Source organism: Aquarana catesbeiana, linkage group LG09 (assembly GCF_042186555.1).
Source record: "Aquarana catesbeiana isolate 2022-GZ linkage group LG09, ASM4218655v1, whole genome shotgun sequence".
NCBI lineage: Eukaryota > Metazoa > Chordata > Amphibia > Anura > Ranidae > Aquarana > Aquarana catesbeiana.
This window is the reverse complement of record NC_133332.1, coordinates 249,971,217-249,984,722: the sequence shown is the minus strand read 5'-3', so window position 1 is coordinate 249,984,722 and position 13,506 is coordinate 249,971,217. Positions and strand designations below refer to the sequence as shown.

General features: G+C 44.1%; 1 protein-coding gene across 8 annotated transcripts in view; it reads right to left on the bottom strand.

Annotated features, from left to right (window-relative positions):
- Nucleotides 1–5,660, bottom strand: part of ATP2B3 (ATPase plasma membrane Ca2+ transporting 3) — a 469,026-nt gene extending 463,366 nt beyond the window's left edge. For 6 of the 8 annotated variants that reach the window (XM_073600159.1, XM_073600154.1, XM_073600156.1 and 3 more), the window contains exon 1: nucleotides 5,423–5,660. The gene's annotated coding sequence lies outside the window, so the exon portion shown is untranslated. Of the gene's footprint in view, nucleotides 1–4,641; nucleotides 4,771–5,422 lie in introns of those variants that run through there. The other 2 variants (XM_073600161.1, XM_073600155.1) reach the window with 2 other exon arrangements.
- Between the last annotated feature and the right edge of the window lie 7,846 nt (nucleotides 5,661–13,506).

Genomic DNA, 13,506 nt, shown 5'->3' with positions numbered 1-13,506 from the left:
CCTTGCTTTGATGACCTTCCACTGTGAAGTTCCCTCTGAAATCTCCTAAATCACCTGGGGAATCCCCCACTGAAGTAATTGGTGGCTACAGGTAGTGTCACCAATTGGAGGAAATAGCCAAGACAGCTTCGCAAATAACTCTTATAGACTCTACATGAATATATACCTTCAGAAAAGAAGAGCGCCAATTACAATCAAGGTAAAACTGTTCTACTTTTCTGCATTGCCTTGCTGTGATGATGACCTTTCACGGCAAAGTTCCTCTTGTGATCCCCTAAATTGCTTGGGAAATCTCCCCACTGAAGTAATTGGTGGTCAATGATAATATGATCAATGTGAGGAATTAGCCAAGGTAGCTTCACAATGGCTATGGACTTTGCATGGCTATAGCTAAAGGAAACCAGAGCGCCAATCACTTTCACGTCAAAACTAAAAGATGCTTTTGGTTTTAAAATTTAGGGCAGGTTCAGCACTTTGGCTGGCAATGGAACCTTTCAATGCTGATGCTTTTTTTTCAGTTTCCGCCAGTCTGAAAATTCTCCTCTCTTATTGTTAAGGGCCGTGAGGGCTTCCTTTGGGTGTTTTCTTCCTCAGCTTGGTAAATTAAATCCAAATACAAAAATGTAATATATTGCAGCTTATCAGTTCCTAGATGTGGTGGATGCATTGGTTTTCTGCATTTTTGCCTTTATTTTCACTTGGTGATCCTCACAGTAACATATCTTCTGCCCTAGGATGATAACTCTCACTCACTGTACTGTATCTGTGGAGGAGCAGCATTTTCACACCAGGAAAGGAAACTTATTAAGGCTCAAGTACAGCTCTCTCTTTCCTAATCTCCATTATGCAGGGAGGTGTTCTGTAGTTCACAGAAGATAGCCGAGAAAGCAGACAGCACTGTTTTAAGTTGTAACTGTTAAAAATCTTAAAAATCTCAAAAGAGGAACTGCAGTCTGCTCACATCATTTGTAATAAAAAACATCTTTTCCAATCTGGAAACTTCCTTCCAAGCACTTTGCATATTATTTTAGGTTTTTAGCCCACGTTCACATTGGGACGATTTGGCATGCATCAAATCGCATGCCAAATCAGCAGCTATTGCCGGCAATGGCACTGTCCGAATCGGTGCGACGCCGACTTTGAGGCGCCACACCCCTTCCTAAAAGTAGTTCCTGTACTACTTCGGGGGGGGGGGGACTTGGGGGCGATTTGAATAGACATCTGTGCATGAACCCGCACAGATGTCTGTCAAATCACCCCCCTGAAGTCGGACTGAAATTGCCGGTTTGGAATCGTGCGAGTTCAGCTGAACCCACACGATTTCTAACCTGCATCAGTGTGAACCTGGGCTTATTGTCAAAGCCTAATTGAAGAAGCTGAAGTTGGAAGCTTATTGGTTACTATGCACAGCTGCATTCAGATTATGTATTTCTGTACAACTGTGGCAGGAACGTTAGGAGTGTCACACTCTCTAAGTAAAATCATTCTGTATATATACAGTATATACAGGGTGTATATATATATATATATATATATATATATATATATATATATATATATATATATATAGCTAGAATTCAGGGTACAGTCACACCTGCTCGCATGAACATGGTGCATTCAACTAGGGGCTCCCCTAATAACTCCCTGTATATAGAGTGATGAATCCAAAATCCATGTTGCAATTTTCGACTAATTTATATATATTTATACACATTGTATATAATTAAATTTTATATATATATATATATATATATATATATATATATATATATATATATATATTTATTTATTTATTTATTTATTTTTTAATATTGAAAGATTGAAAAATGTAAACGTACCCATAAGTGTGGGTACCAATACATATTATATATATATATATATATATATATATATATCTCTCTATATATATATATATATATATATATATATATAGAGAGATATATATATATATATATATATATATATATATATGTATAGATATCTCTCTCTCTCTCTCTCTATATATATATATAGATATACATATATATATATATATATCTATATACTGTATATATCTATATATATACTGTGTATAAATATATCTATATAGATATATCTATATAGATCTATATCTATATAAATCTATATATCTATATAGATATATCTATGTATATATAAAATGTATTGGTACCCACACTCATGGGTACTTTTACATTTTTCAATCTTTAAATATTAAAAAAAAAACAAAAACTACTGCATGTGTGTATATTTAATAATTTTTTAACAGTACAACATACACACGTACTACATGACCTTTTAATGGTTAAAAATGACTGCATGGACTCTACAGCATCATGGTAACGATTCCCCAACACACACACACTATTAGATGTTCTTCTTTCCAGTTAGTCTAATTTATCTGCCATTTTTTTAGTTACTTACTATTATATAACATAACTACATTACCTATGTTATTCACAACCCCTCTCTCCTCCCACTGCACAAATGACACTTGACTAGAGGGGACACGTTAAGGACAGATGCACATCATTAAATATATATAAGAATATAATATATATCATTTTTTTTTAAGTTGTAGTCTGTATACAGCATTCTCATATTTATGCAATCTAAAATGAGCGTTTAGTTTGCAGTGGATCTGTTAACTTATCAGGGAGAAGCACAGTTTATGATCAGGGACACTTTAGTGTCCCTGATCACGTGTAATTTGCCACTGTCCAGTCTGTGTGCCATGTCCTGTGTTTCTTCTATCGCCCCGCCCCATATTCGCAAGCCATATAAATCAAATTCCAAGAAATCCACTTTACTCCCTAATGCTCAAAAAAATGTATTTCATTTTTTTTGTGGTAAGCGGAAAAGTGGAAGCATCCACCAGACGATACCTCTGTAGGTGAGATGAATACGTCTGTGTTTACAGGTCTGCCCACCTGCTGCAACCATTACCAGGGAGTCCTCCTGAACGTGATGGATTTTTTTAGTTAAATTCCAACACCGTAATTTCAGCAAGGTGAGCAAGACCTCCTACAGCTCTAGCAATGAGTAGAAGAACGAGATACCACGGTGGGAGATCTCAGCCCAGGAGTACCCCAAAGATACAAGATAATGAGTGGAAGAACGAGATACCACAGTGGGAGATCTCAACCCTGGAGTCCCCCAAAGATACAAGAAGCCTCTGTCAGATGATACCCCTGAAGGTGAGATGAATACGCCTGTGTTTCCAGGTCTGCCCACCTGCTGCAACCATTACCAGGGAGTCCCTCTGAATGTGATGGATTTTTCAGTTAAATTCCAACACAGTGATTTCAGCAAGGCGATTGAAACCTACAGCACTAGGAATGAGTAGAACGACGAGATACTGCGGTGGGGGATCTCAGCCCTGGAGTCCCCCAAAGATACAAGATAATGAGTAGAAGAACGAGATACCCAGGTGGGAGAACTCAGCCCCGGAGTCCCCCAAAGATACGAGAAACCATCAGGCAATGCAACCTATAAGTGCCCCCCCCTCCATACCTGAAATATCACTGACCCCTTAGTTATTCCAGAAGGTCATTTCGGGGCAGACAGATGAAACACTTGCTGTAAGGCCCTGTTTACGAGAGCAGCCGCAGATTCCATCTGCCTGTAGAATGCAGATATCCCCAACACCCCCTGAGCCTGTGACACAGCGCCTTAGACCTATGAGAGCAGAACGGTGCGGAGGAGAATTTAAAGTCAAATGAATGAGACGACAGTTTCAGCGACTACTTGACATTCCCAAAATGTCTCTTTCTAACCATTTTAAGGGTGTCTGGAAGGGCAGGCCTATTGTGCCTGCCTGCAATTTCATATATAGACTTTTGCAATTTTTCAATAAAGTGTCAATCACCTGTTCAAAATACCATATTTGGTCCTCCTTACACAACTCTGGATATGGTGGGGTGGTATCCCCTCCTCCACCCTCCTTCCCCTCTCCCTTCTGTTTGATACTGACCAACAGTTGTGGAGGTACCCCATCCTATGGGATGAATCGGCTCTAGAGTGTTGGTGAAATATTTTAGTAGTCTGAGATCCACCTTTTTATCTCATAACATTCCCAAAATCCTTTGTGGAGGTACCCCATCCTCTGGGATAAATTGGCTCTAGAATGTTTGTGAAATATTTTAGTAGTCTGAGATCCACCTTTTATCTTATACCATTTCCAAATCCCTTTGTGGAGGTACCCCATACTCTGGGATGAATCGGCTCTAGAGAGTTGGTGAAATATTTTAGTAGTCTGAGATCCACCTTTTATCTTATAATATTTCCAAAACCCTGACTTGTCCCTGGTGGGGAAGACAGAAGAGCATCACACCTTGTCCGATAACGGGGAAGGTGGTGGTGGTGGTGGTGGGGGGGATCCGGATCGGTGCAACAAGACCTCTGTTCCCCCCTTCCCCTCCATCACTCCCCTTCCAACCATCATCTTAATTAAGTGATGCTGAGATACCCCTCTGTCACTCTCTGCCATCCGTCCAATCAGAATTAGGAACTGGTTGCTTTCGGTGTTAGAGCAGGATCCCTCCCCCTACCCTGCAGTTGAATAAAAGGGAAAAAAAAACACACACACACGACATAGCAATGCAGCAATAGATCAAATGTGGTCCAAGAGCAAGGAGTACTAACCTGAACATCAAGTCTTAGTCCTAGCATCCCCCCCCTAAGGTGATCGAACATTAAGCTGCATCCCTTCTAGAGCATCAGCCACTTGTCCATGCACTCCATCTTGGGTATCCCTTCTGATCTCAGCTGCTTCTGTTTCATCTGCAGAGTCAACCTGCCAGAGTGATAGCATCTCCTCCCCCCCCAGACCCTGCATTGGGATGGGTTGTTGGGTGACCTCCTCTCCATCCTTCACTGGATTGAAGAGAGGAGAATGCGGGAAACACATTTAGCCAGGGAAGGGTTACCCAAAGCTCTCCCTTTTTTAGCTAAACTCTAAACCTTGCTTAGCAAATACATGTCGCCCAGCTATGGCATTGTTAGCAAAAAAAAAAAAAGGCTTTGATGCAAGACGGCAAGTTCGCCCCATTGCAGATGAAGTGTTTCATGTTAACGCAAGCTCTCCCTCCCCCTCCTCCTTCTCTCCCTCTCTTGCAAAAAAAAAAAAAAGGCTCTGTTTTCAGAGCTGGAAAATACAAGGATCATCATCCTAGACAGGTACGCTCTACTCCCATCCACAGACACGCACACGGCATCCCTAATCCTCGCAAAGGGATCACCGGTCTGCGCCTCCGTCATATGAAGCCGAACCCCCTCCAGGCAATCCGCAGCTATAGAAAAATTAAATACAATCTGTTGCCAGCTGCCTTCATCATCGCATTGGCTCCCGTTGCATGTAGAGGGAGCATGAAAAAAACAAAAAAACAAATGAATAATAATCTTAATATACATAATGATCGCTTACCAGGCCATGATAGGAGGAGGAGGGAGGGAAGACAGGAATCCAGGGTAGGCTCTTCTTGTTTTTTCTGGTTGTCTGAATCAAAGGAAGGAAAATGAAAAAGCTGGGAAATGATGTAAAACTGGTTCCAGCAGCTGATACTGGAGAACTACATGCCTCATGGATGGAGCCCAGAACTCTGTGCTTGTAGACCATCTGCAGACTTCAGCATCCCAGGAGTGCGGAAAGCGGCAGGGTCCAGGGGGGGGGGGGGGAGGACCACAGAGGACCATTAAGGACGAATCCCAAACCCCCACCGCAAATCAGCCGCCCCGTCCCTTCCCGAGCAGACACAGGATTCCTATTAAATGGAGAGTCAGTAGTGAAGTCATTGACTAATTATAAGCCGGGAGAAAAAAAAAGGTGCTTTTTCTTTTTCGGCCTCCCCCACCCCCCCTATCGCTTGCGAATGGCACAGTCCAAGCCCACTTCATCGGTGATGGCACAGCGTTATCATTGATTCTACCTGCAATAGCTTTTCTGCACTCTCCAAAAGCTCACGCTGGTAGCATTAGCAAGAACACTCGGCTTTCAAAAAGCAGCCCCCCCCCTTTTTATTTTCTTGTTTAATTCTCTTCTAAAGTACCCTTAACAAAAGAAAAGGCAAAAAATATAAAAAATAAAAGTAAAGGCGTTCTGTAGTGTTTTTTTTTTTTTTTTGCATGAGAAAGCGTTAAAAAAAAAAAAAAAAAGGTGTGTGGGGGTCGGGTTATTTTTGCTGAAGGAAGGTGAAACAGAAGGACAAGTTAACCCCTCCCTTTCGGCAGGGAACCGGGAGTGTTAAACGACCCCAACGCCTTGTAATTTAGCTGGAAGGACAAGAGAAGAAAAGAGCCCAAGGCTTTGGTGTCTGTGTCTTTCAAGAGAAGCCCAAGACGCGAGGTCTAGTCACAATGGAACCTTTTGGAGGGTCATTTGTAACATTTCTTCTTCTAAAAAGAAAAAAAAAAAAAAAAAAAAATCTTTAAACTTGAAATCACAGTGCAAAAAAAAAATCTTTAAGCTTGAAATCACAGTAAAAAAAAAAAAAAAAAAAAATTCTTTAAGCTAGAAATCACAGTACAAAAAAAAAAGAAAAAAAAAACCTTTAAGCTTGAAATCACAGTACAAAAAAAAAAAAAAAAAAAAAAAGCATTGCTTTCCTCCTCCACCAATTAAATCAGTCCTTCGCACCTATTGATTGCACATCCGTCATTGGAATGTGTATGCCCTCACTAGGCAGATAATGATGTGTGCCAAAGTGTATCAGCACAACCTGCAGCAATGTCCTTGATGGTGTCCTTCATAAAAAAAAAAAAAAATCTGCTGTACTCTACAGGAGCTTGAATATTTCATTCATAAACAGAAGGGATGGATTGGAGCTGACACAAGTACTAGTGACTTCTCCGAACAGTCCATGCTGTGATCAGGACAGCCCGGCACATATATGGTGCAGTGTCAGTGTAGCTCATTTGCCTAACAATTGATGTGCCTGAATGCTGGTTCCATGGAGCAGATGGCAGGGCACTGGAGGGCTTGCTGCACATGTAGGGGCACCCTGGCTATGCAAATTGTCCCAGAGTGCTACCTTTGTATGTTCACGTTCAGTTCACACATATGATTGCATTTTTATTATGCATATGCTATTATGGAAAAAAAAAAAGGGGGGGGGGTGTCAACTCTGTGAACATTAGATAATTATTAGTAACATGTTCCCATGGTAATAGGGAATATGGGGATGGATTTATAGCTGCAGGCCCTTTAAATGAAAAGGTCCAACAGCTAAAGCCCCATTACCATAGATGAAGGTATATGATCCTTTGTGAGTGATATAATCTTAGAGAGAGGGAGATGAAGAGAGAGAGAAAAAAAAGAGGAGAGGAAGAGAGAGAGAAAAGAGGAAGAGAGAGAAGAGGGAGAGAGAGAAGCAGAGAGAAGAGGCAGAGAGAGAGAAGAGAAAGGAAGAGAGAGAGAAGAGGGATAGAGAAAAAGGAGAGGGAGAGAGAGGGGAGAGAAAGAGAGAAGAGGCAGAGAGGGAGGGGAGAGGCGGAGAGAAGAGGGAAAAAGGAGAAAGAGTGGAGAGAGGGAGAGGGGGGAGAGAGAAGAGGGGGGAGAGGGGGGATTGAGAGTAGAGGGAGAGAGATAAAGGGGGGAGAGAGAAGAGGGGGAGAGAGAGGGGGAGGAGAGAGAGGGAGGATTAAGAGTAGAGGGAGAGAGATAAAGGGCGGAGAGAGAAGAGAGAGAGAGAGGGGGAGGAGAGAGAGGGGGGATTGAGAGTAGAGGGAGAGAGATAGAGGGGGGAGAGAGAAGGGGGAGAGAGAGAGGGGGGAGAGAGAGGGGGGGATTGAGAGTAGAGGGAGAGAGAGAAGGGGGAGAGAGGGAGAGGGGGAGGAGAGTGAGGGGGGATTGAGAGTAGAGGGAGAGAGAGAGGGGGAGAGAGAGAGGGGGGATTGAGAGTAGCATGAGAGAGAGAAGGGGGAGAGAGAGAGAGGAGAGAAGGAGAGGGGAAGGAGAGTGAGGGGGGATTGAGAGTAGAGGGAGAGAGATAGAGGGGGGAGAGAGAGGGGGAGGAGAGAGAGGGGGGATTGAGAGTTGAGGGAGAGAGAGAAGGGGGAGAGAGAGAGGGGGGAGAGAGGGAGAGGGGAAGGAGAGTGAGGGGGGATTGAGAGTAGAGGGAGAGAGATAGAGGGGGGAGAGAGAGGGGGAGGAGAGTGAGGGGGGATTGAGAGTAGAGGGAGAGAGAGAAGGGGGAGAGAGAGAGAGGGGAGAGAGGGTGAGGAGAGTGAGGGGGGATTGAGAGTAGAGGAAGAGAGATAGAGGGGGGAGAGAGAGGGGGGATTGAGAGTAGAGAGAGAGAGAGCGGAGAGGGGGAGGAGAGTGAGGGGGGATTGAGAGTAGAGGGAGAGAGAGAGAGAGGGGACAGAGGGGGAGGGGAGTGAGGGGGGATTGAGAGTAGGGGGAGAGAGAGAGGGGGTATTGAGAGTAGAGGGAGAGAGAGAGAGGGGAGGAGAGAGAGGGGGGACTGAGAGTAGAGGGAGAGAGATAGAGGGGGAGAGAGGGAAAAAGATTTTCCCTGTATTGCTCTGCTGTGTTTTGTAGTTTGTACTATGTGATCCTTGTCTACAATAAAAGGCATAAGAAACCTTTTCCAGAGTGTGGCTGTCCAGAGTTCTTCTGCCCATTTCCACAGAGAGAGAGAGAGAAGAGGGAGAGAGAGAAAATGGAGAGGAAGAGGGAGATAGGAGAAAGAGTTAAAAAGAGGAGAGGAGGGAGAGAGAGAAGAGGAATGGAGAGAGATGGGGAAAGAGGGAGAAGGAGAGGAGAGGAAGAGAGAGAGATAGAAGAGAGAGAAAAGAGGAAGAGAGAAAGGAATAGGAAGAAAAAGAGAAAGGAGAGAGCGTGAGATAGGAGGACAGATAGAGAGGGTGGAGAGAGAAGAGAGGGAGAAAGAAAAAGAGAAGAGAGAGGGGTGAGAGAGGAGGGGAGAAAGATGTGGAGAGATAGAGAGAAGGAGAGGAGGAGGGAGAGTGAGAGAGAGAGGAGAGGCCTGGGGGGAAGGGGGGGGGTGAGAGGAGAGGGGAACTAAGAGAATGAAAGAAGAGGAGGACAGAGAGAGAGAGGAAGAGTGAGAGAAGAGGTGGAGAGTAAGGAGAGAAGAAGAGAGGGGAAAGGGAGACAGAAAGAGAGGGACGGGGAAGGAAAGAAAAAGAGAGGAGGAGAGAGGGGTGAAAGAAGAGAGAGAGATGAGGAATGAAAGAGGAGAGATAGGAAGAGAAAGGAGAGAAGGCAAGGAAGAAAGAAAGAGGGAAAGGCAGAGTGAGGAGAGGAGGAAGCGGGATAGGGGAGAAGGGAAAAGAGGGAGGAGAGGGGGATAGTATGTGTGGGAAATGGCTGCACATTATATACTTCCTTAACTTTAATACTGGGAACTTTCACCCCCTTCCTGCCCAGACCAATTTTCATCTTTCAGCGCTCTCACACTTTGACAATTGCGCGGTCATACAACACTGTACACATAAGACATTTTTATAATTTTTTTCACAGAGCTTTCTTTTGGTGGTATGAATTCACTGCTGTCTTTTTTATTTTTTGCTAAAAAAAATTAAAAAAGACCAAAAATTTTGAAAAGAAAACGTTTTTTTCAGTTTCTGTCCGAAAATTTTTTTAAATAAGTCATTTTTCTCTTTCACTGATGAGGCTACACTGGTGGGCACTGCCTGGGAGGCACTACTATACAGCACTGATGGGCACTAGAGCTGCACGATTAATCGTTAAGAATCAAAATCGCAATATTTTCCCCTTCCCGATCATCAAATTAGCATGTCATGATTCTTTGTATGTGCAGAGAGTTCTCACAGCTGGGAAAAAAATAAATAAAAAAAAAATCCAGGCAGCCTGCCAAGTTTTATCACAAATAAGTAGAAACAAAGTATCTTTTTTTTAATTTATCAAAGGAAAAAACTAGTGTAAATGAAGGAAGTTTAACCATTTAAAAACCAAACCTTTTTTGACATTTGTTGCTTACAAGTAAAAATCATTATTTTCTGCTAGAAAATTAATTGGAACACCCAAACATTTATATATATATATCCAAATTTTTTTTTTAAAGTTTTGACCTTTGTTCTACTTTAGGATATCCTAACACTTATGTAGTATAATTTAGACATGTGCGCCATCAATACATTTGTTTTGTTCCGTTTCGTAATAGCCATTAATTCGTGTTCGAAATCCAATTTGGATTCGTACGAAATACGAATTTTCGCTAGGCTCGTTAACTTTTCGTAACATTTACGAACGTTCGTTATGATGAATTTAAAAAGCACAAAATACCTTTCTCAATATGGCAGTCGTCGGACTCATTATGCTCATTATGAGGGGGCTCCCACCATCCCTGTGCTGACTTCCTCGGGGAAGTCAGCACAGCACAGGGATGGTGGGAGCCCCTCATAATGAGAAAATCAGGGGTACAGCCCCAGGAGGAAGTCAGCACAGCACAGGGATGGTGGGAGCCCCCTCATAATGAGCACAGCAGGGGTGCAAACCCAGGAAGTCAGCACAGGGATGGTGAGAGCCCCTCATAATGAGCACAGCACAGGGATGGTGGGAGCCCCTTATAACGAGCACAGCACAGGGATGGTGGGACCCCCCATAATGAGCACAGCACAGGGATGGTGGGAGCCCCTTATAATGAGCACAGCACAGGGATGGTGGGAGCCCCTCATAATGAGCACAGCACAGGGATGGTGGGACCCCCCATAATGAGCACAGCACAGGGATGGTGGGAGCCCCCCATAATGAGCACAGCACAGGGATAGTGGGAGCCCCCCATAATGAGCACAGCACAGGGATGGTGGGACCCCCCATAATGAGCACAGCACAGGGATGGTGGGACCCCCCATAATGAGCACAGCACAGGGATAGTGGGAGCCCCCCATAATGAGCACAGCACAGGGATAGTGGGAGCCCCCATAATGAGCACAGCACAGGGATGGTGGGAGCCCCTCATAATGAGCACAGCACAGGGATGGTGGGACCCCCCATAATGAGCACAGCACAGGGATGGTGGGAGCCCCCCATAATGAGCACAGCACAGGGATAGTGGGAGCCCCCCATAATGAGCACAGCACAGGGATGGTGGGTCCCCCCATAATGAGCACAGCACAGGGATGGTGGGACCCCCCATAATGAGCACAGCACAGGGATGGTGGGAGCCCCTCATAATGAGCACAGCACAGGGATGGTGGGAGCCCCTCATAATGAGCACAGCACAGGGATGGTGGGAGCCCCTCATAATGAGCACAGCACAGGGATGGTGGGAGCCCCTCATAATGAGCACAGCACAGGGATGGTGGGAGCCCCTCATAATGAGCACAGCACAGGGATGGTGGGAGCCCCTCATAACGAGCACAGCACAGGGATGGTGGGACCCCCCATAATGAGCACAGCACAGGGATGGTGGGACCCCCCATAATGAGCACAGCACAGGGATGGTGGGACCCCCCATAATGAGCACAGCACAGGGATGTGGGAGCCCCTCATAATGAGCACAGCACAGGGATAGTGGGAGCCCCTTATAACGAGCACAGCACAGGGATAGTGGGAGCCCCTCATAATGAGCACAGCACAGGGATGTGGGAGCCCCTCATAATGAGCACAGCACAGGGATAGTGGGAGCCCCTTATAACGAGCACAGCACAGGGATGGTGGGAGCCCCTCATAATGAGCACAGGGATGGTGGGAGCCCCTCATAACGAGCACAGCACAGGGATGGTGGGAGCCCCTCATAATGAGCACAGCAGGGGTACAGCCCCAGGAGGAACTTCCTTCCCTGTGCTGTGCTGACTTCCTCCTGAGGCTGTACCCCTACCCCAACAAAACACCAGTCACGTTTCCATTGTAACGAAATTTGGATCCGAAATTCGTAAACGAAATTTCGTATTTCGTACAAAATTCGGAAGCATAGCAATTCGTATTTCGGGTCCTCCAGAATGTACGAATTTCCGGAAATTCATACAAATTCCTACGAAACTAATTGCACACATCTAGTATAATTATAATTATCATATACTATAATTATGTAGTGTAAAGGGTGTACCTAGCTGTAGGGTATGTGTAAATTAGTACCTAGGCATATTTGTATTGAATTTGGGTACACGGGCTGTCAGTCTATAGCTGATGATCTATAGCATGAATGATGGGGCGGTACATAATAATTTGATCAACCATTTCATCCCCGGAAGGTTTACCCCCCTTCAAGACCAGGCCATTTTTTTTGGAATATGGCACTGCTTTACTTTAACTGCCAATTGCACAGTCGTGCGACGCTGTACCCGAATAGTTTTATGTTTCTAAATTGATGTTCTTTTTTTCTCCACAAATCAAGCTTTCTTCTGGTGGTATTTGATCACCTCTGGGTTTTTTTTTACTTTTGCGCTATAAACAAATATTTTTTACTTTATGCTATCAAACATATCCAATAAAAAAAAAATTCTTCTGTCACATGTTTTTGGTAAAAAAAAAAAATCCCAATAAGCGTATATTGATTGGTTTGCAAAAAAAGTTATAGCGTTTACAAACTATGAGATATGTTTGTTTATTTTTTATACTAGTAATGGCGGCAATCAGCGACTTACAGCGGGACCACGATAGTGGGGCGGACAATCGGACACTAATGGGCACTTTTTTGTCATTTTGTGGGAACCAGTGACACTAATACAGTGATCAGTGCTAAAAATATGCACTGTCACTGTACTAATTACACTGACTGGGAAGGGGGTTAATCATCTAGGGTGATCTAAGGGTTAACTGTGTGCCTTTTTATGTTGCTCCTACTAAGGGATGTGATGGATTTTATTGGGGACACAAAATCCATCACTTCACCCCTGTCAAAATGGAGCTCCGCCTTGTTTACATAGGCAGATCTCCATTCTGTGTCTCTGTCTGACGAATGGCGGGTGCCAGCGGACATCCAGTGCCCGACACCCGCAGATCGGATTCTGCTGTGAGTAATTACAGCAGAAGCAGCCCCTAGGCAGAAGTGCAGAATCATATATATATATATATATATATATATATATATATATATATATACTGTAGGTGATTCTGTGCAGGAGGGCCACCCTGTAGCAGTATATCTGCTAAAGGGCGGTCCTTAAGTGGTTAAATTGATTGTTAATGTGATTTGTTTTAAAAACTCTAAAACAAGGAGAGGGGCGCCTCTGAGTATATATCCAGTAACAATTAATTAATAAAAACAATATCTACTCTCACGGAAGAACATAGAGTTGATTAGAGGGACATCTCTAGGCTGATGAGGTGGGACTACAGGTTGCAGTCAGTCCACTTCAGGCTTGGAAGGTGTAGTACATCAAACCACAATTCGGATGGTGTGGAACTATAGGTCACAGCAAGTCCTCCGAGTGCTGGCTTGGTGCAGCAATAGGAACTTCCTCCTTGTTTTTGTTCTCTAGCTTCGCCGGAACTTGCTTTTGGTCCTCGTGGTGGCAGCCCTGACAGATTCCCCTATCTTCTTTCCCCCATATTTACCAGCGGACTATTATGGACTATAC